This window comes from Dipodomys ordii, unplaced genomic scaffold, assembly GCF_000151885.1.
Source record: "Dipodomys ordii isolate 6190 unplaced genomic scaffold, Dord_2.0 Scaffold95, whole genome shotgun sequence".
In the NCBI taxonomy this organism is placed as follows: domain Eukaryota; kingdom Metazoa; phylum Chordata; class Mammalia; order Rodentia; family Heteromyidae; genus Dipodomys; species Dipodomys ordii.
The window spans coordinates 1,771,999-1,797,431 of record NW_012267311.1 but is presented as its reverse complement, the minus strand read 5'-3'; positions in this window follow the sequence as shown (position 1 = coordinate 1,797,431).

The following is a 25,433-nucleotide window of genomic DNA, read 5'->3' as shown; positions in this document are numbered from 1 at the left end:
CTAAGAAGCAAATGGCCCCCAATCTCCCTGTGTGGTCTTGACCTTTGTAAACAGTGTCCCAGTGCAGGTGGTTAGGTAATGTAATGGGGCAGACCATTTGGGCAGTAGGGATGATGCAGGGCAGTAGGCTGACAGGGCCTGATCAAGGAAAAGGTGATGGATAGATTGGCACAATGGAGGTAGTTATTTCAATAAGACTTATCTGAGTTAGCCCAGAATAACCAGCTGCTGGTCTCCACAGGGAGCATCATTTGACATAAATGAAGACAGGGACAATGATCAGGTCTGAAAGAGAGTTAATTGAAAAGGAGTAGCCTGCTCTGATCTGCAGATTGAGCTCCTTAGGAGGAGACCCTTGCCAGAGTTAGTCAAACGCCTTTACATAAAGAGATTTTTCCCTGGGAGACACAAACACTGTACTCGATTGACCTCAAGTCAGGAAAAGACCACCACCACAGCAGCTCAAACGAGGCTAGTTTCCAGGTGATATAAACCTTAATTGCAAGTATTCATTAAAAAGCTGATTTTCTTTCTTTCTTTTTTTCTGTTACATCTAGACGAACTTTAAAAAATTTCTAGCGAATCTAAGCACCAGTGGCTCACATCTATAATCCTAGCTATTCAGGAGAGATCTGAGGATCACAGTTCAAGCCAGTCTGGGAAGGAAAGCCTATGAGACTATTAACTCCCATTAACTACCAAAAAGTCAGAAGTGGAGCTGTGGCAGAAGTGGTAGAGCACCAGCCAGTTAAAGACTCATTTCTCTTTTAATGAATTTGAGATGAATTACTTAATTGTGTTTTTCTTGGAAGTATTGGCATTAGTTTTGTCTTGACAACCATGAACTATATTCCATTTATTCTTGCGATGTCACCTGAATCTCTGTTCAATATCATCTCTGCAGGTGAACTGTCAGGATGCCACTCTGTCTACATTAGTGTTCCCTTTGTTCTCTATCAATAATTGCCTGGATATGCTTTATTTTATGGCATTTAGTAGTAGGTGACATTTTGTTATTTATCTTTCTTTCCATAACATTTTTTTTGCCTGTACTGGAGTTTGAAGTGAGGGCCTTGTGTTCTTGTTTGCCACCCCCCACCCCCCAAGGCTAAAGCATTACTACTTGAACAATACCTGCACTTACAGCTTTTTACCAGTTAATTGGAGGTGATTCTCATTGACTTTTCTGTCTGGGCTGGCTTTGAACAGGGATCCTCAGATCTCAGTCTTCTGAGGAGCTAGAATTATAGGCCTGAGTCACCAGCATCCAGATGTGACCTGAGTTCTGAGAAGTATAATAATTACTATTGACAATGATGTGTTTTGTTATAAATTTAAGGTGCTCTTACATATAATATTTAATTTGATTACAAGCATGAGCCATCAGCATTCAGCAGTCAATCAATCTTTCTAATCTGGTGGACAGTTTCTCTAGCCTCTGTGAAGGCAGAGAGTATTCAATTTTTTTTATTAAAGGTATCAGGTATATCTTTAGCATTGAGACAAATGCTTGACATTTTTAAACAAATGCCCAAATTTTCATATTACCTTGTAATAAAATGTGTTTCCTTTCCTTTTGTTCAAAAACCACTTTATTTCTATTTCTTCTATTCTTTTATGATAAAGTAATAGTAAACAGATAAAAGTATCACTGTCTATGATCAGTGAAAACAACAAATATGCTAGTTATATGGAGGTAGAAACATTAAAAAATTGACAGCTGAGGAAATAATAGAAGGTGTCACAGAAATATACACCCTAGCCATAAATACACTACAAAGCATATGGTGGAGTAAATCTTGTAACAGCTACCATAAATTTCATGAAATAACTGATACGTGTGATTGTGTTAGGGTGATCAGTGTTCATAAATGCACTCTGCTGTACTATGCATCTGTTGATGTTTTTACAAAGATAGTTATAAATTAATACACAGCTGTAAGAAATAGTAGAGATCTTGAACACCCTTTATCAAGTTCCCTTAGTGGTTATATTTGGTAAAACTGTAGTACAACCTAACAACCTGGGTATTCTTATCAGTGCAATTTACCATCCTTCGTTAAATTTCCCCAGTTTTACTACAGTTGTGTGTGTGTGTGTGTGTGTGTGTGTGCATATTTAGTTATGTACCATTTTATAACAAGCCTAGGTTGCTCTGTCTGTAGTTAAGATACTGAGCAGCTCCATGCTGCACTAGGTCCTCCTGTTGCCCGGCCCCCCCAACCCCGCCACTTCCCCACCTCTACTCCTCCCTAGCCTATAACAACTAATTCCACTTTCTATAGTTTTATCATTTCAAAAATATTATGCAAGTGGAATCACATAATCAGATTTGGCTTTTTACTTCACTTAGTATAATTCCTTGGAAAGTCATTTGATATATCAATAAATCATTCTTTTTTATTTGTGTTCTTTAAAAAATTTCTATAGTATGTACATATCTTAGTTTAACCACTTATCAGCTGGAGGACATGTGTTTAGAATTTTTATCTATTTCATGGTCAGGTTTCTGTGTGTATGTAGAATTTTATTCTTTTCATGTTGAAATGTAAGAAAAACACATTTAAAGGGTCAAACTTGTAAGTTTGCTCTTGAGCTGTCTGTATACTATTAATACGACAAATAGCATAGTGATTAAGAGTACAAACTTTTGAAATTGATTGCTTTTGTTTAAATCATAGTTTGGTTTCTTAGTGGCTCTGTGACCTTTAATATTTCTTTGCTTTCATTTCATTATCTGTAAACTATTTAATAATAGTGTAATATAGATTATTATAAGGAGTCCATGAGTTACTGCATATGACAACTTTAGAATAGTTTGTTTTTCTGCCAGCCAGAACAAAAGGCCATTTAACATACAAACACATTGAGTCCTCAGAAAGGCATTGGCTCATTAGTAAGTAAACTTTAGGTGAAAGGTTTCTTGAATCCACTCTAACAAAATTTAGAAAGTAAACTCAAAAATATCAACCTGGGCTGGGAAGGTAGCTCAGTGGTAGAATGCTTGCCTCGCATGCATGAGGCCCTGGGTTTGATTCCTCAGCAACACATATGCAGAAAAAAAAAAGCCAGAAATGGCACTATGGCACAGTGCGAGTCTTGAGCTAAAGAGCTGAGGGACAGCACTCAAACCCAGAGTTCAAGCCCCACAACTAACAAAAAAAAGTCAACTTGATTACAAGTGATAAAACTACATACCTGAACAAAGTCCAAGCCTATACAAAAGAGTATAAACAGCTACTGTATGAGGTTGAGGATCAAATAAAAATGACCAAGTATGCAACAAAGCAGAAAAATATCAATTTATGACCAAGAAAAAGCCATCCAATAGCAATATAGCTGACAACACCAAGAATGATAGAATAAATGTATAAATACATAAGGACATTATCCATCTAAAATTAATGTGAGCAATTGTGGGGTGTGGAGTTTGAAAAACTTAAAAACGCTCAAATTGAACTTCTAGAGATGAATTCCATAATATCTAACATGAGGATCTACATTAGAGGGATCACAATGAATTAGAAACAGTTGAAGAAAAGATTAGTTGATTTGAAGACAGCAAGATAAATCATCCAAATCACCAGAGGGATTTTACAGTGCTGATTGTCTTGGTAAGGATGTTGGGCGACTATGGAAATTTCTCTATCATGTGTCTAAAAACTAAAAGGTTAAAGTGAAGCTGTAATAGTGACTAACTCCAGAAAATTCATTTGTAGTGGATTAAACTAATATAATATAAAATAAAATAAACAATAATATAAGAATATAATTAAACTAGTAATGCAATTATATAATCTATAGCATATAAGAATTATTTTTGGATGTCCAAATTGATAGTTACAGAGCTTAGAAGATCTTCAAGCTCTATGATTACTGTGCTCACCTGACTGTCTCTTGAATGGTGGCCGATGGTTTCTATAAAATGCCAGTTTATGAATATCCTTTAGGTAAGTGATGGGTGGAACTTTTTAGGGGTACTTGAAATAAATCTCTGACACTAATTTTGGAGATATCTTTGACATTAAACAGGCATATAGCAATTTTCTGTAGAAAATTAATGACTTAAAGATACTCTTGTTCAGAGAGGCTGAATGGAGGTGAAATGAATTAGCTGTGTCCAGATTTGCTTTGATACAGCATCTGTGCCAAGCATGTGATCATTTTTTTTAATAAGTGTTCTATGTATTCTTGGGCAGAAATTTTGATTTGCCATCCTTTCATTCTGTTTAACACAGGCTGTTCAAATGTTCGTGTACTTATCTAATTAATTGACATTCTTGCTTTCATTCCCACCCTTAGTTGCTGAAATACAATAAAATCTTTTACCAGATTGTAGGTTTTCCCATTTTCCCTCTATAACTGTCATTTTATTTTGCCAACACTCAGATTTAAAATTGGTTTGTTATGGCTGATTTGCATCTTGAAATTTTATGACACACCTCATGTTAACTTTAGTAATATTTTCTGCTTTAAAGTCAACTTTGTCAAATACTATTTATGTTATGAGTTCTTCCTGGAAAGTGTTTTCTTATATCTGTTTTTTGTTCTTTTTACTTTTAACATTCTTACACCCTTAGGCTTCAATTATAGCTTTCATCAATAATACATAGGTTCTGAAAACTGCATTTTGAGAGTCTTTGTCTTTTAATGTGTATGCAACATTTGTATAGTTTGTGTTTATAATGTAATACATCCTGGGAAAATAATAAAAAATTGTTAAAACCAGAGATAAGAGAAAGTTAGAAACTACTAGAGAGTAAAGACAGACTACATACCAAAAACTCCTATAAATGACATACAAGTGACTTCTCAAAAGAAAAAGGAAGTCAGAAGATGGATGAAATGCCATTACCAAAACACTGAAAAATAACAATAAACTTCTAACTAGATGTTTACACATAATGGTTAAAAGTCATTCAAAACTGAAGGTATATAATAAAAACACAGATAAGCAAGAACATCATTAATTCATCAGACGCTAAGAGAAATATCATGGGTATATTCAGGTAGAAACAACATGATCATAAATGGAAGGTTAGTGATTCAAGAAAAGATGAAAATAATTGTGTATCTTATAAGGACCAATGTGTATACCTAGAATTAATATACATGGCAACTGTACAATGTCAGGAGGTGAAAAATGGCAGATTGGGATATGTGGAGTTTGTTTATGTACTGTAGCAAGGGTATTAGTAGCATTTACTTTAGGTTGGGTATTAAATCTGTAGGCTGGTAAATCTTTAACAAGTTATAATTTTAGTTCTTAGTATTTCTAGAGTTTTTGAGCTAAAAGCTTTTTACTCTTTTAGAGAAAGCTAATCTATTTTGTTCAAATATTCTTGTTACACTCTCCCTCTTCTTTGCTTATTGGATCTTCCCAACCAAGATGTGAAAGTGATTACATGGTGCCTTTTTTTTTTTGCATTTTCTGTCTTTTCTTTTCTCATACTTTAATCTCAATGACACTTTCTAGTGCATCACCTGGATCTAGTGCATCTGCTGGATTTTAATCAATTGACTAATAAATGGTAATATTGTATTGTTTTAATACTAGAAAAAATTTAGCTCTCTTGTTTCACATTTGCTATGTCTGCCCTATTGTTTGTTTAAAACATTCTGAGTTACTTCTTCAGTTTCTCACTATTATATTATTCTTTGATAATTCTATATTATATTATTCTTTGATCAAAGCTATTTTAAAGTCTATTTTATATAGCATCCATGTGTCCGTCTCTATCAGCTGTTTTTAATTTTTTCTCATTCTGGTTTCTTTGGGTATCTTTTAAATTGCATTCTAGACATTGCATTTGGAAAGCTATTTGTGGATAGAGATGAAGGCCTAAGGTGATGATTTTTATTTTGAAAATGTTGCCACTCTCACCTTGCTCATTTTCTTCTTTGGATTGGCAGATGGCAGACCTTTGCTTATTCTCTATAGACTTCTTTCTTTCACTTGCACCATTTCTTCTTACATCTTTCTTCACTGAAATGTCAGTAAATTTCTCCTTTAGGAAGAGGATGTTTATTCTTTATTTTAAAGAATAACATGTATGAGGTAATTGTACAAGGGCAGGGGGTATTACAAAATTTCCATTCCATGCATACAATGTGCCCCATCAACCTTACCCTCTCTATAACTCTCAGCATCCCTTCTCCTTTTCAAAACAGTTTCAACTAGTTTCACTGTTCTATTTTCATTCATACATATGAAGAACTTTGAGTGTATTTACTTTCATTCCTCCACTCCTTTGGCTACTACTGCTGGTGTCTACCCCTTTCTAGAGCCTGTTATATTCTCTTGTTATTCTTTTTGTGTGTTTGTACATTAGTTGTTAGAAGGGGTGTCACTATCTCACATATGCATTTATTATATTTTAATCATAATAACTTTATCTTTTTTCTATACAGAAGAATGTTCTTTTTTTTAAAAAAACTTATTAAATTCAAATGACCCATTCAGCCAATTTTAACAATTTTTTTCTAAACCAAATAATTACGATGCACAAGTGACATACCTATGTGTCAGAAATATAATTAAATTGCATGCTACTTCCTCACTTCATCATTAGACCCGCATGAGTGAAGCTTAATCACTGGGTTGCTTTCAACCACATTTAATTTATTAATCTTCATGCTAGGAAATGTACAACCATGCTAAAATTTCTATTAAATAGTTGAAACCCCAGAGGTAGAAAACGACAATAAAGACGGTATATGGGACTACAAGTTAATTTTTAGTATGATATAGACTTGTATGAAACTTTTGACTTCATAGTCTTGTATAGATAACAGAAAGACATTACCTTTAATCATTCTTTCTAATGGACACTGTTGGAAAATCGTCTTTTAGCTTAGCATTGTGCTAATTATTAAAAACCTTCCTTTGTGAAAAATAGAAAAAAAATCCTTCCTCAGAAATCAGGCAAATACCATGTGAAATGAGAAGAAAAGAACTGAGGCTGCAAAGTTATGACAGAGGAATGATGGAAGTAGAAAGGTTCTTGGAGAGTTATCAGACTGATGCTACTCGTCAACTCTCCTTTTTGTAAACTAGCACACTATACCAAGCATGGTGTGTCCTATTACTGCTGAATTTTACTAGTCAAAGACCACTGCTGCTCACCTTCTCTGTGTCAATTCACACATGAAACCACCTGTACACCCAGGCTACTTTGACTGAACCTCTTTGGTGATGGGGACCTTGAATAGTACCAACTTTCTCTAGGCTGAGGGACATGAGAGGAACTTCAGTGGCCTCCTGTACATTCCCCTGTCCATGCTCCACACAGCTGAAAGTTTTCTATTTCCTTCTACTCTAGATAGCATGAGAGCAGAGAGAGAGAGAGGCAGGGAACCTGTGGAGCTGTTACAGAATTTCACTAATACTGAGCTAACAGCTAACACAGGGTAGACAAAACTCCCCAGGCTCTATCAGGGAAAAAGCTCTTAGGAAGAGTATTGCTCACTAAAAAATTTAAGGTCACATAGTTCTCCCCACTGCTATAAACAGAGGTTTTCAGTCACCTCTAGTTTCAGTTCTCAAATGGAAGCTAAGTGAGAGGATTTCCTGAAATGTGAGATGTTTGTAATTCTCTTGCACCTACAGCTATGTAGAGTTCAAGGTAGTGAGGGAAAAGAGGAAAGACTGCTGTCTCTATTTTTTCTCTTTGAAGACAACCTCTAAATAATTTTGAATATTTTTTTCTTTGGACACTCATAAAATTAACATATTTTACAAATAAGAGCATGAGTAATGAATCTTGGATGGGGACATGTGTACAATGTTATTCTCTCCTCTGCAGAGCTATGGTCATCTTTGAGAAATCCAGGCATGCCATCAACAAAAGATGAAGGTGACCCCTTCCTCCTTCTAAATTCAGCCTTCTGAATGTGTGTCCCAAGCACAGGTAGAGACAGTATGTAGGTATTAGAAGAATACATATGTAGCAACAACAAATGTTGGCAGGGAAATGTAAATGAGTACAACCACATTGGACAGCAGTCTGGAGGTTCCTCATAAAATTACACATAGACCTTACCCATGACCCAATCATACTACTCTTAGGCATCTACCCTGAACATCATGAGCCAAGATATGATAAAGACAACTGTACACCAATGTTCATTGCCACACTATTAACAATAGCCAAGATATGGAAACAGCCCTGATGCCCCACCATAGATGAGTGGATCCAAAAAATGTTGTACCTGTACACAATGGAATTTTACACAGCCATTAGAAACAATAAAATGATGTCATTTTCAGAGAAATGGATGAAACTAGAACAAATCATGTTAAGTGAGGTAAGCCAAGCTCAGAGAGACAAATGGCACATGTTCTCTCTGATATGTGGAAGTTAGATCTAACACACACTGGGATACGATAAATGATACAGGATTGTATATACTCACACATAATGAGATGGAAAGAAGATACTCTTAGGAGAGAAACACAAAGACACAATGCCTAAGTGTCTCTTCATATTTATATAAAATAATATACATACTGAAACATACCAAACTCCAAGATATGGAAACAAGAGACTTTTTCCCCTTTCTTTTCTTTGAATTTTCAATTTTTGATGATTCTGTCTTTACCTTACATACAGTGTATTCAAGAGTACATCTTTAGAAGGGTTGGAGGGAGGGTAAAGAACTCAAGGATAAAAGGGTAAAAGAAAGTGCAGTAGTGGAGCTCACTGGACCTTGATGAAAATGAGTAACTCATGGGTGGAGACAGGAAGGAGGGACTGGGAGAGAATGAGGAAACAGAAGACACTGTATGAAAGGAAATGTGCTCATTACCTGACTCATGTAATTGTAATCTCTGTGTACATCCTCTATAGTAACAGTAAAGTAAATTAATGCAAACTAAAAACAATAAAAAAGAATAAGCATCTCTCCTTATGAGAAACAGAGACCATCTTTTTCAGAGTATATGGACTAACTGATTCTTCCTAATAGTATGGAAACACTTCTTTGAGAGAAACCATCTTCAGAAGGGCTAGAGAAGATGTTTCCTGAGCACTCCATGAAGTTTAACCACAAAGACGAAGCCTGGATTTAGGGAGGTAGAGTGATAAGATAAAGTACTCTATGAAAGGGAATAGAAGTGAGAATGTGGGGGTCCATGGCTGGAAGAGCCTTTGGTGGTAGGATGGCAGAGATAATGCCAGTGATGAGATAAAAGCCATGGCATAGAAACAGAATTAAATAGAAGGAGAAATGAGGAAGAAGAGGACAGAGGTAAATGGAGCACACTGGGTGGCAATGACTTCAGAAATTGAAGTACCCCAGTCCATAAACCAGGCCAGAGAAACTGTGCAAGCCCCAGAAGTTAAACTAACCTTTGAGGTCTCCTTAAGGAAAAGAACATCTTCTGTTAATAATTTTGTATACTGTACTGGCAGACAAAATGGTACAGAGGGGTTTAACTGTGATATTTTCATTCATGAGTATAATATACTTTGATGAAATCTACCTCCTCTGTTATTCTTTCTTAAACCCCTATTTTAAACAGTTTTTAACTGAACCACTAACCTGTTGTACATACAAGGCATGCTCACATTTAAGACCTTATTCTTTTTCTTTTTATTGTAAAATGATATACAGAGGGGATATACGGTTATATACAGTTACATAGGTTAAGTAATGAGTACATTTCTTTTTGATCAGTGTGATCCCCTTCCTTATTTTCTCCCAGGTTTTTTGTCCTTTCACCTCTCCCCTTACGAGTTGTATAGTTCTTTTTTAGCATAGTGTCTAGTGAGTATCACTGCTGAATTAGTTCACCCTTTGTTCCACCATCTCTGTGCTTCCCCTTCTCCTCCCTAAATCAGATAAACTTACATATGAGGCAAAAAGTAGAGAAATAATAAAAAACAGTGACAAAAGGGGAAGAAAACAGAAGAAAAAGAACCACAAAAAGGAAAATGAAATACCTCTTGATTCCACTTCTTTGAGTTCATTTCTATAAGCATCATTTTATATGATCATATGCACATAGCAATTGAGCCCTTTTGATCCTCTCCTAAGAATATCCTCCTTTAGTCTCACTGTTTGTTTAATTTGTCATGTCCAAGTGTAATTTTTTGTCTTTTACTATCTAATGGGTTTCCTTATAGATTTGTAGGCACATTCTAATTATTAAAAATTAGGGAAATCATGCAACCTATGTTTATTTGGGTGTGGTTTACTTTGCTTAATATATTTCTTCCCAAGTCTTTCCATTTCTTAATCAATGGAGCAATGCTATTCTTTCTCATAGAAGCGTAGAAGTCTATTGTGTATATATACCACATTTTCTTGATCCATTCATCCTCTGAGGGGCATCTGGGTTAATTTCCTATCTTAGCTATGGTAAACAGTGCTGCAATAAACATGGTTGTGCTAGGGGCTTTAGTACAGCCTGCTTTGTGGTCATTTTGCTTAATAGGATTGCTAAGTCATAGGGAAGTTCTATATTTAGTCTTGAGGACCTCCATACTACTTTCTAGAGTGGTTGAACAAGTTTGCATTCCTACTAACAGTGTAGTAGCATTCTCTTTTGACCACATCTCTGCCACTGTTGATTATTGTTAGTTTTCTTGATAATGGCCATTCTAACTGAGGTGAGCTGGAATCTCAATGTTGTTTTGATTTGTATTTCATTTACGCCAGAGATGCTGAACATTTTTTTAATCTGTCTATTTACCAGTCTTATTTCCTCTTCAGAGAAGTCTCTTTTTAAGTCTTTAGCCCACTTATTAATGGGGCAGTTGTTTCTTTGAGGATTTGTTGGGGGGGGTGGTTAAGTTTTTGAGCTCTAAGTATCTTTTAGATATGAGCCCTTGTCTGATGCATAGCTAGCAAACATCTTTCTAGCAATGACCTTTGCATGAATAAACTCTCTGGTTTGATGTAACCCCATTTATCCAGTCTTTCTTTGATTTGTTATGATTATGAATCTCCTGTGCAAGGAGCCCAATGTTTCCCCTATTTTCAGAGTATCTGGTCTTACATTGAGGTCTTTGATCCATTTAGAATTGATTCTGGTACAGGGTGATATATAGGGATCTAACTTCAGTTTTCTGCATGTATGTAGCCAATTCTGCCAGTTCCATATGTTGAAGAAGCTGTCTTCCATCTTGTGGTTTTGGCTCCCTTATCAAAGATTAGGTGGCTATTGGTCTGTGGGTTCATTTCTGGGTCTTCCATTCTATTCCATTGGTAGGACCTCATTCCTAAATGTAAACACAATGATAAATTAATAGTAAGGTCTTCCAAGAAAGACTATGACTTAAAAATAGTGCACCAACATCATAATACTGGACAAAGGAAAAAGGGCAAGAAAACAGACTCTTGAAAAGAAAGAAATGCCTGTTATTAAATAATACAACATGCTTCTTTTTAACCAACAATAAAGCATTAAAAAGTGACTTGATGAAAACAAAAGTGCTCTTGAAGATTGAAAATGATTTTTTCCAAACTGACAACTTCAATGGAGGGTTTTGGAAACAACACAGGATCATTAAGGGAAAAACCCAAGTGACAAAAAGGTGAATGAATGAATGAATGAACAAATGAAGACTGAAATTGTAATGATTGTGCCCAAGAAAACTAACAACCAACAAAATAACAAAATAACGTCCAGAATGATAGGACAGGAAGTTATTGTAAAATGTTATCAGTAGTTTCATTCACAGTTGAGGGATTATGTTGGAAAATTGAAAAGACCCAAGAGTGCAAATGTTGTAGTCAGAAGATGAACATATCCACTATAGAGCAGATCCCTGTAAAATTTCAGAAAAATGCACAAAAAATCAGGACAAAACACTATATATACAAAATGTGAAGCAACTAGGAAAACCCTGGTATTTTCAAGCAGTAAAAAAGCTAGTGAAAATAAAGAATAGGTACCAAAATTTTAAAAGAACTGAATCATTTATCTTGATATAATATTAATCAAGAATGAGGAAAGTAAAACAAATATTTTGAAGACAAAAGCAATGTTTGAAAAGCATCACCTCTTAGACACTCTTGTCTCAGGAAGCCACTTTATGTTGTAACCAAAACTACTGAGAAAGAAATTGCCTATACAGGTTCCAAGACAGATAGGCAGAAAATCTCAGTCGTATCATGAGAGCTGTGAGGTAGGACCAGGAAACCACCTGTCCCCTATTGAATTAGGCATGAAGCCTCCAGGATAATAGGTAAATAGCTATTCATTTTTTTCTGACCATGTACTAAACATATGGTATTGACATTCTGGAAGGTAGTTTTGTAGTTTTTTAGAAATTGAAACATAAACTTTGCCTATGACCTGACACTTAGTCTACTGGGCATTTTATTTCATTCCAGCAATGAAACTGTATGCCTAGAAATATACTGTACATAGCAGCTTTATTTGTAATAGATCCAACCTGGATATAGTCCACATGCCCTTAATGATGGAGTAGTAAAACAAATTGTGGTATACTGAGATCATAGAATTCTCTTCTGCAAGAAGAAGGAACTACTAATAAGTATAATAACTTGAGGTGTCTCAAAGATATCAAGCTGATTGTAAAAGACACTCTCCAATGATCACATGTTCCCAGTTATATAAAAATTCCATAATAACCAGGTACTGGTAGCTCATGACTGTAATTCTAGCTATTCAAGAGGCTGAGGATTGAGGTTCAAAACCAGCCCAGGTAGGAAAGTCCATGAGACTCATCTCTAGTTAACCACTAAAAAACCAGAAGTAGTGCTGTGGCTCAAAATGGTAGAATGCTAGCCTTGATTGAAAAAGCTCAAGGACAGCAGCCAAGCCCCAAGTTCAAGCCCCATGACCAACAAAAACAAATTCAAAATAACAAATAATTAGAGGATTGGAGATCAGAGTAGTGGTCACCAGAAGATAAGAGTAGTGGCAGGACAACATGAATGTAACTAAAGCAATAGCACACTGAGATCTTTGTGGTGTTAGAGTGGTCTCTATTGGTTGTGGTGATAATTTCAGGAATATACGTAGTAACTCAGGGCTACAGCACATGTACTATGTCAATTTACTGTAAGCTATTACTTTAGGGAATGGGCAGAAAAACAAATAGAATGAAATAATACTGTGTGAACATGTCTGTCAGGTGGCAAGCTCTCAACAATTATTATTTAATTAGATGAGTCTTGTTACCCAGTTTTATGTTGTTAAATTTTCCTGAGGATCCAAATAATCTAAATAAAAATAACTTTCCTTTAGCTCCAGAAGCTTGTGATTTATTTTAATTTAAAAGAGATTTGAAAGTTATAATCTTATGGCTTTTAAAACTGAAACTGATACTAATAAGATCAATTCTTTGAAAGCAGTGAGAGCCAGGTGCTAGTGGCTCATGACTGGAATCTTAGCTACTCAGGAGGCTGAAGTCAGAGGATCATGGTTTGAAGCCAGTCCAGGTAGGAAAGTCCATGAGACTCTTATCTCCAGTTAACCACCAGAAAACCAGAAGTAGAGTTGTACCTTCAGTGGTAGAGTACTAGCCTTGAGCAAAAAAACTCAGGGACACATGGTATAACCCCTGTATTTGATGTTGGCATAATGTGGGGAGGGGAAGGGAAAAAACAAAATGTTTAAATAAGGATACAGGTGGACCCATTGAAGCAATGAGATGTACAAGAAGCTATGTAAAAAAATAAACTTTACAATTTAGGCAGGGTGGGAAGGAGTGAGGACTGAGAGGTATAGTTGAGGAGGAGGGAGGGACCAGATGATAGGGGAAAAACAAAGGAGGAGGCAACAATGCTGGATAAGAAATGTACTCATTACCTTGCTCATGTAACTGTATCCCCTTTGTACAGTATTTTCACAATAAAAATTTATTAAAAAACCCCCAAAACTCAGAGACAGCATCTAGGCCTTGAATTCAAGCCCCAGGTTAAGCACAAAATAAAGAAAGCAATGAGATAATTTCTTAAATGCTATCTAATATTAGGAAAGAATGCCATGCACACAGTGTACTTTTTCATCTCCAGCAATTTGAATAGAATTATCAAGAAATAATACTTACCTGAGTTAGTAATGTACTTGATTCTGTTATGCTCCCTTTGTAGGATATATATCTATCTTTTGTAGCTCTCAAGCAAAAAATTCTCAAGGATAATCTCCTACTGTTACGTTTGTCATTTTGCCTCTTTCCTTGAAAATTTCTCATAAGATTTATATTTGTAAAAGGTATTTACAAAGATTATTTTGAGTTTCATGAAAGAACATAAGCTCAGGAAAAGAACAACACAGCATATCTATAGAAAGAGATGAAATAAGGTTAGAAAGCAATACTTTCCTGGTTGCTTTCAAATAAAATGCTCATGTAAGTTAAATTTGTGAACAAAACCATACATTTCTTCAAGAAGTCTAATTTTTTTTACCTTTCAATATTATCTTATCAAAAAAATGAATGTGTAAAAGGATTTCAGACTTTAGAGAAAAAACCCAGATTGCATTTATTACAGTAGAAAGTCTCTTCCATTTTACTTTATGAAAAAAGGATTATTTTCTGGGTATAGTGTTGGGACTCTGAGAACTCTACAAAGGATTTGGGTGCATTCATCTAAACAATGGAAGAAGCCCCCAGTAATTTTCCAAACATGGCCATATTGGAGAAAATACACAATGAGAAACATTAGTGTAGAGTCGATTTCAAAGGTAAGGAAAGGAAAGCCCATTTCTAGACACTAAGAGCTCAGAACAACGAACTAAAGCTAACACATGCTAAAGTCTCAAGGTTGTTAAGGATAAAACTGGCCCACAGGAGTTACTCTCATGAGGGAGAAATAATTCCTACCAAAGTTGACCTCTGTCAAAAGTATTAGGTTCTTTTTATAAAAAAAATATTTTTATTATCTTTAAGTAGTGGTACAAAGAAGTTTCCATTCAATTGAACAGTGTATGGTAAAATGCATCTTGATCCATGTCACCCCTTTGATCATTCTCCCTCATTCCTCCCAATGGACCCTTTCTTTGCAATTTTCTTAATTTTGTAGGCTGTACATTGAATATTGTGACCATATGTTCCTCCTTTTCTTCATTCATTTGCCCCCTCCCTTTGCCCTTTCTCCCAAAAAAGTGGCAAGTTCTTGAAGGATTAAGAGACTCTCGAACAACTTATATAAATTCACGTGAGAGTCATTAAATCTAATATTTTCTCAACTCCTTAAAGAGGAAGTAACCCTCTTCTCAAAAAGAAGCTTCAGTTTTAGAAGCAGAGTGGTGTTAGGGTTGTATATAGAACTGAGCACTGCTCAAGCTAATGAATAAAACCTAAGTAGGTAGAAAGAAGGAGCTATCCTTGTCAGATTATTTGCCATCCCACATTTATCAGTCCTATGAACAAAAATTTTCCAAAATGAACAGATGCACAAGTGAAGGTAAAATACAAATAGTGACGTCTCAGAATCAGGGTGCTCATGTGAAGGTCATCTTTTTGTTCTTATAGTGAAGATATCCTCTCTCAGTTGAAGTCTTGTTTTATGGCTGAGAGTGGAACCTGGCAGCTGGTTAAAAGCTAGGGATCAGCTGCATTGAGCTTCCTGGATTCTGAACACGCTAGCAGAAAATCCATTTGAAGGATCTGTTGTTATTTTGTCTCATTGAGGGAAAGCCTTCAAAATTCAGTGACCAAAGAGAATATGTTTCTATAGTAAGATGAAATAGAGAACTCATAACTAAGTCATTTTAGTCAATTAATAATTTAAGAGACAAGTTTAACACATCCTTTGCCTTCCATGTCAACTAGAGTTTAACATATTAATTGCCCCAATCTGATGTGAAATAATGCAAATTTAATCCGGCAACTGCTCTTTCCTATTTACTTTAGCTGATAAGTCTTTTATGGTTTTCCACCAGGAGATTTTTCTTTTTAAAATATTTATGCTTGTGCCAAATATGCAAGAATTCCTAAAAAAAAGAAACCTTCATTTTTTAAAAGCAATTAAAAGTTAGGATATATATCACATTAAAATTCAGGAATTAAATGGGAGTAATTTATGTGCTGAATACCAAAGGAATTGGCAGTTCTAGGCCAATGACTCTGAACCCTGACTAAAGCAGAGTAACAAGGCTTTAGTGACTGAAACATGAGTTATGCTGGAATTCTAAAGAGCCAGGGTGAACTTCATTTACATATATGAGAAATGGAATGAGGGTTTTTTTTTTAACATCTTTTTAAATCCGACTTGATCTAATGCATGTGGGAAAAAAAAAGGAAAAGTGCTTGGAATTTAGGATTGAGGATAATAGAATATCTATAAGGAAAAAGGACGATCTGGCCATATGTCCCCTTGAAATAATGTTTTCATTCCTTCCGAGGATGGATGTTGCATAATGAAGGTAATCTAAGCTTTATGGTAGAGATTGGCCTTCTGGAATTATACCTTGAGATCTGGAGTTGAGAGAGTGAAAGCCCTTTGATATTCTTGTCCAGTGCCTGGATTTTACAGCATTTGAATTCTCCCCTGCCATATACCATTTTGGTTAATACGTTTTCTATGTTTGCTTTTAACCCAATTTATGTTTACTTGTATATTTATGAATTAGATTTAGTTTCCACATGTGTGAGAAAACATGCATCCAAAATGAGTAAGTACCAGGAAGCTGGTGTTTGAGATGTTTGTTAGGAAGGTCAGGAGGGGTGGGTAGACCAACAAAGAGAGAAAGTAGTCATAATATTCAATGAATATCCTATGAAACTAGGAAAACTGAAGGAAGAAGTTGGGTTGGGAGGGGTGGAGGAGAATGATGTTGATCAAGATGTATTGTTCTTGAAAACTGATATGTAGAATCGTAACACCTTTGTATAACTACTTAAGAACAATAAAAGTACAATGAAAATGATTCACAGGACTATGCTGAACAGATGGAATCTTATTACTCATTAGATATCAGGACATTCACACATAAACTTTCTTTTCCTCTCTTACACTTCTCTTATGTCACTATATATTTATTAAAAGATGAAGTTAAGAAAAGTTCCCAAAATACTTCTCATGGGTTTCTTATCCTATTATGACTATAATCCCTATATTTCTGGATCTGTTAAAACAACTTTTGGTCATTGAAATTCTGGAAAGAGACTCCATGAGTTTGAATCTATGTGTATAACCATAGGAGTTGGCTATTGCGAGTAGAGTTTAGCCATAAAAATGCTGGCCACTCTGAAGTTGGGATGTGGGGGAAGGTCTTGTTTTGGGATACTGTGTCAAACCATGATACCACTAAAGAGAAATTGTTCAATGGAGGCATTTTGGATGCCAACCACCAGGAATTCTGCTTCAAACTCGTCTCCCAATTCTCCTGGTTTTACCATTGAGGAAATGAAAAAACAGCACAGAGAAGGAAATCCTTGATAGAAACATCATAAGAGGTAAGATAGAAAAGCTGCAGGTTCTGTCATCACCATTGTTTACCATGATTCAGTGTTCACCATCCCTCCCTAATTAGCTTATCTGTCTCTGTTTATTGTTATTCTCACTTACTGTTTTTGACATATCTCTTACAAAACCATTCTATGGCTCTTACAGTGTACAAATGGCACAGAATTGGATCTCAGCCCTGGAATTTCACTTTTCCCCCCTCAAGTTTGTCATTATGGACTGCTGTAGACTCAAGTGCATAAACTCCAGAAATTTTCTAAGGTCACAAGGCTAGAAGAAACTTCTTGAGCATCCAGTTTCCTTCTAGGATCCCACGGTGACGGCAGAGTGAGAAACGTAAGGAAGGTATTTGCTTGGAGTAAGATTGAACATTTATCCCGAAAGCAGGTCACTGTTAATCCTCTTACCCAGGAATGGAGAACAAGCAGTCCAGTAGAATTCTATTTGATGGAAAATAGCCATTCCTGTCTTCACCACACTTCCACAAAAAGAAACACAAATGATCTTTAATATAGAAAGGTGGTAACATATGACTGTATAAACACTGTTCTTATTTAAAAACACATAATTAGGAAAAGCATGACCTGACTTTGTAGTAACATGAAAATATCTTAGACAACACTCATTCAAATAAAGTAGAATTTTTGTTCCTTTTTAAAAATTTTACCTGTTGGGAACACACAAATATCTAAAATGATGAATTATGTAAATTTGTAGATTAAAAATTCATGTGGTGTGAGAGTAGAAAGAGGAGCAATGTAGTAGAATGTTAATCATCTTTAAAGGTAATATCTTTAGTCTCAAACAACTGCTCTCATTGTCAGGTCTTGCCTGCATCTTTATCTCTACAGCTCTTCTTGCTCTACAACTGAAAACATCACTTAAACCAAATCTTTTAACTTAGAATGGAGCTGTCATGTTCAAAAAAAAAAAAAGGAAAACCCAAACCTCTGCCATGATTGTTTTAGTTCTGATGATGAATTGACTGCATTGAATTGTTTTCCTGTCAGTCTCAGGATTTGGCTTCTGTATAGGCCCTGGGCCTCTGAAGGCAGGGCTAATCTGCACGATCCTCTCTTCTTCCTTAGAGCAGTTCACTGTACCTCTACAAGCCATGTTACTGGTTCTCGTTCTTCGTGGTGAAGGCACAATGAGGTGCAATGCATGCAATATCAGCTAGACCACACATACTCCATGAATGCAAGCCCCAGACTAGCCTTTGTTTCTTTTTCCCTAGATATCTACTGAGCAAGGCCAAATGTATCACCACAAGGCTCAAAGTCATTTGGTGACAAATCTATTTGGCCATCTATTATAGAACTTAGCGTCTCTGCCTACTCAACCAGTGCAGAGGATATGTCAGCCAAAGAAAGGTACTAAGCAACATGAAGGAGGACTGGAGGCGTGGCTTAGTGGTAAAACATCTGGCTGACAAGCACAAGGCCCTGGAATAATTAAAGCAAAAATAATTTTGTAATATTTATCTCATTTTACTTTTCGTTGTGATATTTCTGTACATGCCCACCGTGCACTTTGAACACATTCTCGGCCATGACTGTATTTCTATCCTTTTTTTCCTCTTCCTGTAATATTTATTAGTTCATTAAAAATAATCACAATAAACTCATTACATGTTAATATAAATAACCTTTTTATTTTTAGGTACCAGGGGTATGAACTCAGAGCCTTGTACTTGTTAGGAAGGAATTATTCCCCCAGAGATGACTTATTTTTATATTTAAATATGGCAGAGCCTGGGGGTTCAGTTCTGTAATCCCAGCACTTTGGATCCTGAGGCAGGAGGATTGAGAGTCTGAGGACATCCTGAGTCTGAGGACATAGTGAGATCTTGTCTCAAACAAATATTAAAATAACATTAGTTCCCTACATAATCCATAGTGTCACTGTTTTATTCAATGTTTTACTAGCAGAGGACAGTGAGATTCTCACACAGGCTTCTTCATTTGACCTGTCACTGTGTTTTGTTTAGTTGAAGTACATGAAGAGAACATGGTTTGACATGGCCATGCAGCCTTTTCTACTAATTATGTGTGCTTTCCATAACAAGTGATAGTTTATGACTGATTAGCTGTAATCTGAATCTCCATCATGCTAATGAATATTTATAACAGTAAATCATTGCACCTTGAATGAGTTTTTCCACCTGCATATGACTTTTTACACTGTGCATGAGTTATTTGAAAAACATTGATCTACTGAGTTATAGAGGTTGTCCAAATACTGATGTTTTATTACAGGATATTAAAGAATCATAATTGTTGAACACACTACCATTCAGAACAGAAAAGTCTTTTATATATTGGAAAGCTGTCAAGATCATGGTAGTTGATACTAGTTTTCCGAAATTCCAATTTTCACTTTAAAGTTCGAATTTTTATCAGTGGCCACAAATGTTGTTAGTTGTTTTCTGAAAGAGACTATTTTACTTTGTTCATTTTTTTCTTTTTTCTTTTTTTTGTGATCGTGGGGCTTGAACTCAGGGCCTGGGAGCTTTCCCTGAGCTCTTTTGCTCAAAACTAGCATTCTTCCATTTTGAGCCACAGCTCCACTTCCAGTTTTCCAGTACTTCATAGACTTCCTGCCTTGGTTGGCTTTGAACCATCAGCCTCAGCGCTCAGCTTCCTCAATAGCTAGGAGTATAGGCATGAGCCACCAGCACTGGTTACTTTGCTCATTTTTACGACAATATCTGCCAGGTACTGCTGTTCCTCAAAGTCACCTGTCAGCTCTTCCTTCCAGTAAGCTTAGTGCTCCATGAAATGACAGCAAGTATTGTTAGCAGCTCAGCCAAACAAACACGTTTTTCAACCATGCTTCAACCCTTAGGAAATGCACACTTCCCATTATATTATAGAAGATATCCCAAAATGTGCATTCCGAGGGAAAATTCACTGGATTTAACTTTTAATTAAAATGCTATGTGCTTTCAATAAACTTATTAAAATTAGTTTACAATGTATCACTAAAAACTGATGACATCCTTGGGTGAAGTAGTTTGTTTATTTTTCCTGTGAAAAGTACATAGCTGTAGGCTGGATCCCCAGCCTGTAGTCACAAGGTCCTGGGTTCTGACTCCACCATTGCAAAGAAAAAAATCTGTATGGTTACTGGTGTTAGATTGATGCTTGTGTGCTGCTGCCTTAGTTTATAAGGTAGGTCAGTCCTTTACCCAGGACTAACTTTACATTATGAGTAAAACTGGGACTATAATGAGAAATGACATATAACTTTTTAGTATTTTTATGAAATTTGTTTTTACTTTGAAGAACTTCTAAAAGGTTCTAGTCTATATACTAACCTGCCAATCCATTCTTACTATATCACATGACTGAATATAAAGTAGAGCTTCAATAAAGAATATTGATTCCATTATGATGATATATGATACATTTTATCTGATAATGTATATTTGCATGATGGGAAATCTATAGTGACATATTATCATCACTTATCTAGGATGAAGGCTTTCTGTCCAGGTTTTTAACAATTTTAACTTCTTGCCTTATTTCCCTTAGCCCCAGAACTGGTTGCTGTTATCTATGATTCAACTTCTCTGAGAACTTCAATGCTCTCTTTCTGCCTTGTCACTTAAACAATGCCTGGAGTTGAAATAAAAGAAAGCTACCAGGGACCAGTGGCTCATGCCTGCAATCCCAGCTACTCAAGAAGGTAGGGATCTGAAGATTGTGTTTCAAAGCCAGCTGGGGCAGAAAAGTCCATGAGACTCATCAATAAATTACTCAGACAAAGCCAAAAGTGGTGCTATTGCTCAAGTGGAAGAGCGATAGCCTTGAGCATAAAGAGGCTGAAAAACAGCACCCAGGCCCTGAGTTCAAGCCCCAGGACCAGCAAAAAAAAAAAGTAAGCCACTTTAAATACTGAGTGGAAAAGTTTCATAGTAGACAATGAGGAGGGCTTCAGTTGTGCCCAGACTGGAGGTTGTTAGCATGAGAAAATTTGTGTTAGGATAACTAGAAACAGAGTAGCAAATGTTAAGAGCTTGGTCTTTTCTGATTAGTCTTGAATTGTAAATAAAGGCAAAAATAGGTAAGCTGATCATCATTGATTAAATCTTGATTATTTTTGGCTAAGTACGACAGATGCTGGGCATCAGAGTCTGAATGATGGCATGACTGTTGTCTGTATATTGAATTGCTCCCTGGTTAACATTAGTTTATGTGAAATCCTCTGTGTTAAAGTGACTGGTTTGCCTAGGTACTCCTAAAATCACTCAATAATACATTCATAGTTGACTTATCCAGACACAGTTAATGTAACTGAGTAATTTATTTATTTATTTATGGTGAAAATACCTTAGAGAGGGGTTACAATTACATGGGCATTGTTGCCTCCTCCTTTGTTTCCCCTTCCCATCCCTTCCCATCTAACCACCCCCCCAGCCCCCTGCCTCCCCGCCAAAGTTGTAAAGTTCATTTTTCCACATAACGACTTGAACATCTCATTGTTGTAATGGGTCCACCTGTATCCCTATTGAAACAATTTGTTTTTTCCCTTCACCTCCACAAATTATAACAACATCAAATACAGTGAAAACAGGGGTTACACTGTGGGGGAGGGACATACAAAGCAACAAAGAAATCATCTTATAAATAGAACCAATCACAAGAAAGAAAAAAACATTTGAATTCTTACGTTAGGGTTCATTTCACCTAACATCAACTTATCTGACTGTTTCTACTTGTCTCAGACATATACTAGTTATTGCAAATAAGGGAAACCATGGGGCCTATGTTTCTTTGGGCCCGGCTTACTTCACTTAATATAATTTTTTCCAAGTCTTTCCATTTCCTAACAAATGGGGCAAGGTCATTCTTTCTGATGGAGGCATAGAATTCCATTGTGTATATATACCACATTTTCTTGATCCATTCATCTACTGAGGGGCATCTGGGTTGGTTCCAGGTCTGAGCTATGGTAAATAATGCTGCAATAAACATAGTTGTGCTGGTAGCTTTAATATGGTCTTGTTTGTGAACATTTGGGTAAATGCCCAAAAGTGGGATTGCTGGGTCATAGGGGAACTCTATGTGGAGTCTTTTGAGGAACCTCCATACTGCTTTCCAAAGTGGTTGAACAAAATTACACTCCCATCAATAATTCAGTAAGGTTCCCTTCTGTCCACATGCCCTCCACCATCTGTTGTTATTAGAGTTCTTGATTATGGCCATTCTAACTGGGGTGAGGTGGTATCTCAATGTTGTTTTGATTTGCATTTCTTTTATGGCTAGGGAGGTTGAACATTTCTTCATGTGTCTATTGACCATCCTTCTTTCCTCTTCTTAAAGAGAAGTCTCTCTTTAAGTCTTTAGCCCACTTATTTATTGGGCAGTTTTTTTCTTTGAGGATTTGTTGTTGGGGGATTTAATTTTTTGAGTTCCAGGTATATTTTAGATATGAGACCCTTGTCCATTGTATGGCTAGTGAAGGTCTTCTCCCAATCCATGGGCTTTCTATTGATCTTGCTAGCTATGTCCTTTGCCATGCAGAAGCTCTGCAATTTCATGCAATCCCATTTGTCCAACCTTTCTTTGATTTCTTGTGTTTCTGGGTCTCTTTTAAGAACATTTCAGCCTATGCCAAGGAGACCTAGCATTTCTCCTATTCCATCCTGTGATGTTTTCAGAGTATCTGCTTTGACTCCGAGGTCTTTGATCTATTTTAACCAGTTAATTTAGAATATGACAAAACAAAACTGGGGCAATGGTTGGATAACCATTTAAATGATCATAGTTTAGTACATAGGGAAGAAATTAGAAGAGAAAGGATGGAAGAAGAGGGTGCCATCATAGAGTGGCCTAATTGTTATGATTTGCCTAGATCTGAGAATTTTCAGCATTAACATTAGGGCAGTTGAGGCAAATCTGAGTAGCTGAATGCCCTAAAATAATGCCAAGATTAGACTTCATTAATAGGCATCCTTTTATTTTCTACTGCCCAAAAAATACAAAGGGCCACAATTAAAGATTACAGTCTCTGACTCTTCTTGGGTGGGGTGGGACAACATGATTAGTTTTATAGCCTACCTTCCACTGAAAGCACTGTCCTCACCAGGGAAGTATGATCTGACCTTTGAGGAAGTAAATGACTCCCTTTATCTAATGTACTCATAGGTGATATTTGAAGTCTTGTTTCTTACATGCTTACTATGACTCAATTTATCAAAGAAGAAGAAACATTTTTTGAAGTCCAGTACTATTTTTAGAAATGGGGAATACTTAAGTTCTCACTTCCTTATATAAGATATAATGCTGCTTGAGAATGATTGCAAATATTCACAGGTGATATGTAAATTAGGCAAGTGTGTGTACTTGTTCTAAAACAATTGCACAAAGAAAGAAACTGAGATAAACACAAACATTTCATCATTTGAAGACATTTCCTCTGGCTCTCTAACAGAGGGCAATTTAATTTGAAAAGATTACCAGTATTGATTCAAGAGCCGGCCCCTGGATGCTTAACAGATGAATGAAACCAATGAAAAGGGCACTTACAGCTCTCATTTTCCCCATATAAGAGAACAAGTATTAATAAAGGGAGAGAGTTAATTTTAGAAAATGATACTTTCCCCTAAAGATTACATTTACTGCAAATGTTTTATGTAATAGGTTTGTAGGTTATTAGCATACAACAATACAGGGCTCAGAAGAGAGAGAATGAGGTCAGGGAAAGTGGTTTCCGGAGAAGGCTTCCAGACATCCCTTATAATAGCGATGGCAGCCGTGGCTGCCGTGGCATGAGGTCTCAAGGGGGCTTCTAATCTTTGGAAGGGCTGGGCAAACATTTAAATCTCTGCTTCTTACTCTTCACTTCTTTGCAACTCCTGTTTACTTCCCACGTTTCTGGTCGGTAGATCTCTCTGGCTGTGTAAGAGGTGGTCTACCTACTGACTCCCAAAATGATGTTTGTATGAGGCCTGATCACCAAAGGAGGCATGATATCTTCAAGGGCTTTATATTTGACATACATTCATTAAGAATATGAGAACATGTGAAAATCATGTGCTACCTCTGAAAAGGAATATCTGATATGTATGATCTATAACATAGATGGAAATAAATCACCTCGAAGCATGGCAAGTGATTTGGCTATGGAGATAACTTCAGGAGGAAGAAGAATTAGCAGTTTAGACCCCTGGGTTTGTTGGACAATGGGGTAAGGTTTGCAAATATGTGTTTTTAAATCTTTACGAAAATCCCACAATAATATCCATGATCAAAAGAAGGAAATTTATGAAAAATACCTCACATTATTATGAATAGGCCCAAAGCATTTGTTTTGTCTGAATTATTTGGTTCTGTCAAATTAAAAAGTTACACTGGACACTGTGAGATAGGCAAGGTAGGCTTTATTCCTGGCATTTACTATGAAGAGACCAGAACTATGAGCTCAATTCTTACAGAATTGGTTTACACTTGTTATCCTAGCTACTTAGGACACTGAAATATGAAAGATTGTAGTTTAAAGCCAGCTCAGAAAGAAAAGTCTATGAGATTCCATCTCCAACAGTTAAAATACCAGGCAGAGAAGTGGCTCAAGTGGTAGAGTGCCAGCTGAGCAAGCAAGCTGAAGCCCTAAATTCAAACCCCAGTACTATCAAAACAAAAAAGAGCTGGGATAAGGCCTTTGTAGGCCCTCTGAGTTGGGAGTAAGGCACACAGGTGGCCTCCCACTCCTCTGCAGCATATGGGAAGGTATTCTTACTCCACTTTCAAATGGCTACATGGAAAGGAGTGGCTCCCAGGTCTTTGAGACATTCCTGTGTTACCAAGATGGGGAAAAGGCTTTTAAAAGTATTTATATCATGGTATCCTGGCTTGTAATCTTTTGAATGAATACTCAGGAGTGGAAATGCTGGATCATAGGGTAGCTGCCCCTCAGTGGACAAATGGATTGAGAAAATGTGGTGTCTATACACAATTAGAAAGAATGATATTGTACCATTTGTGAAGAAATGGAAAGACTTGGAAAAATTATGTTAAGTGAAATAAATGAGGATCAAAGAG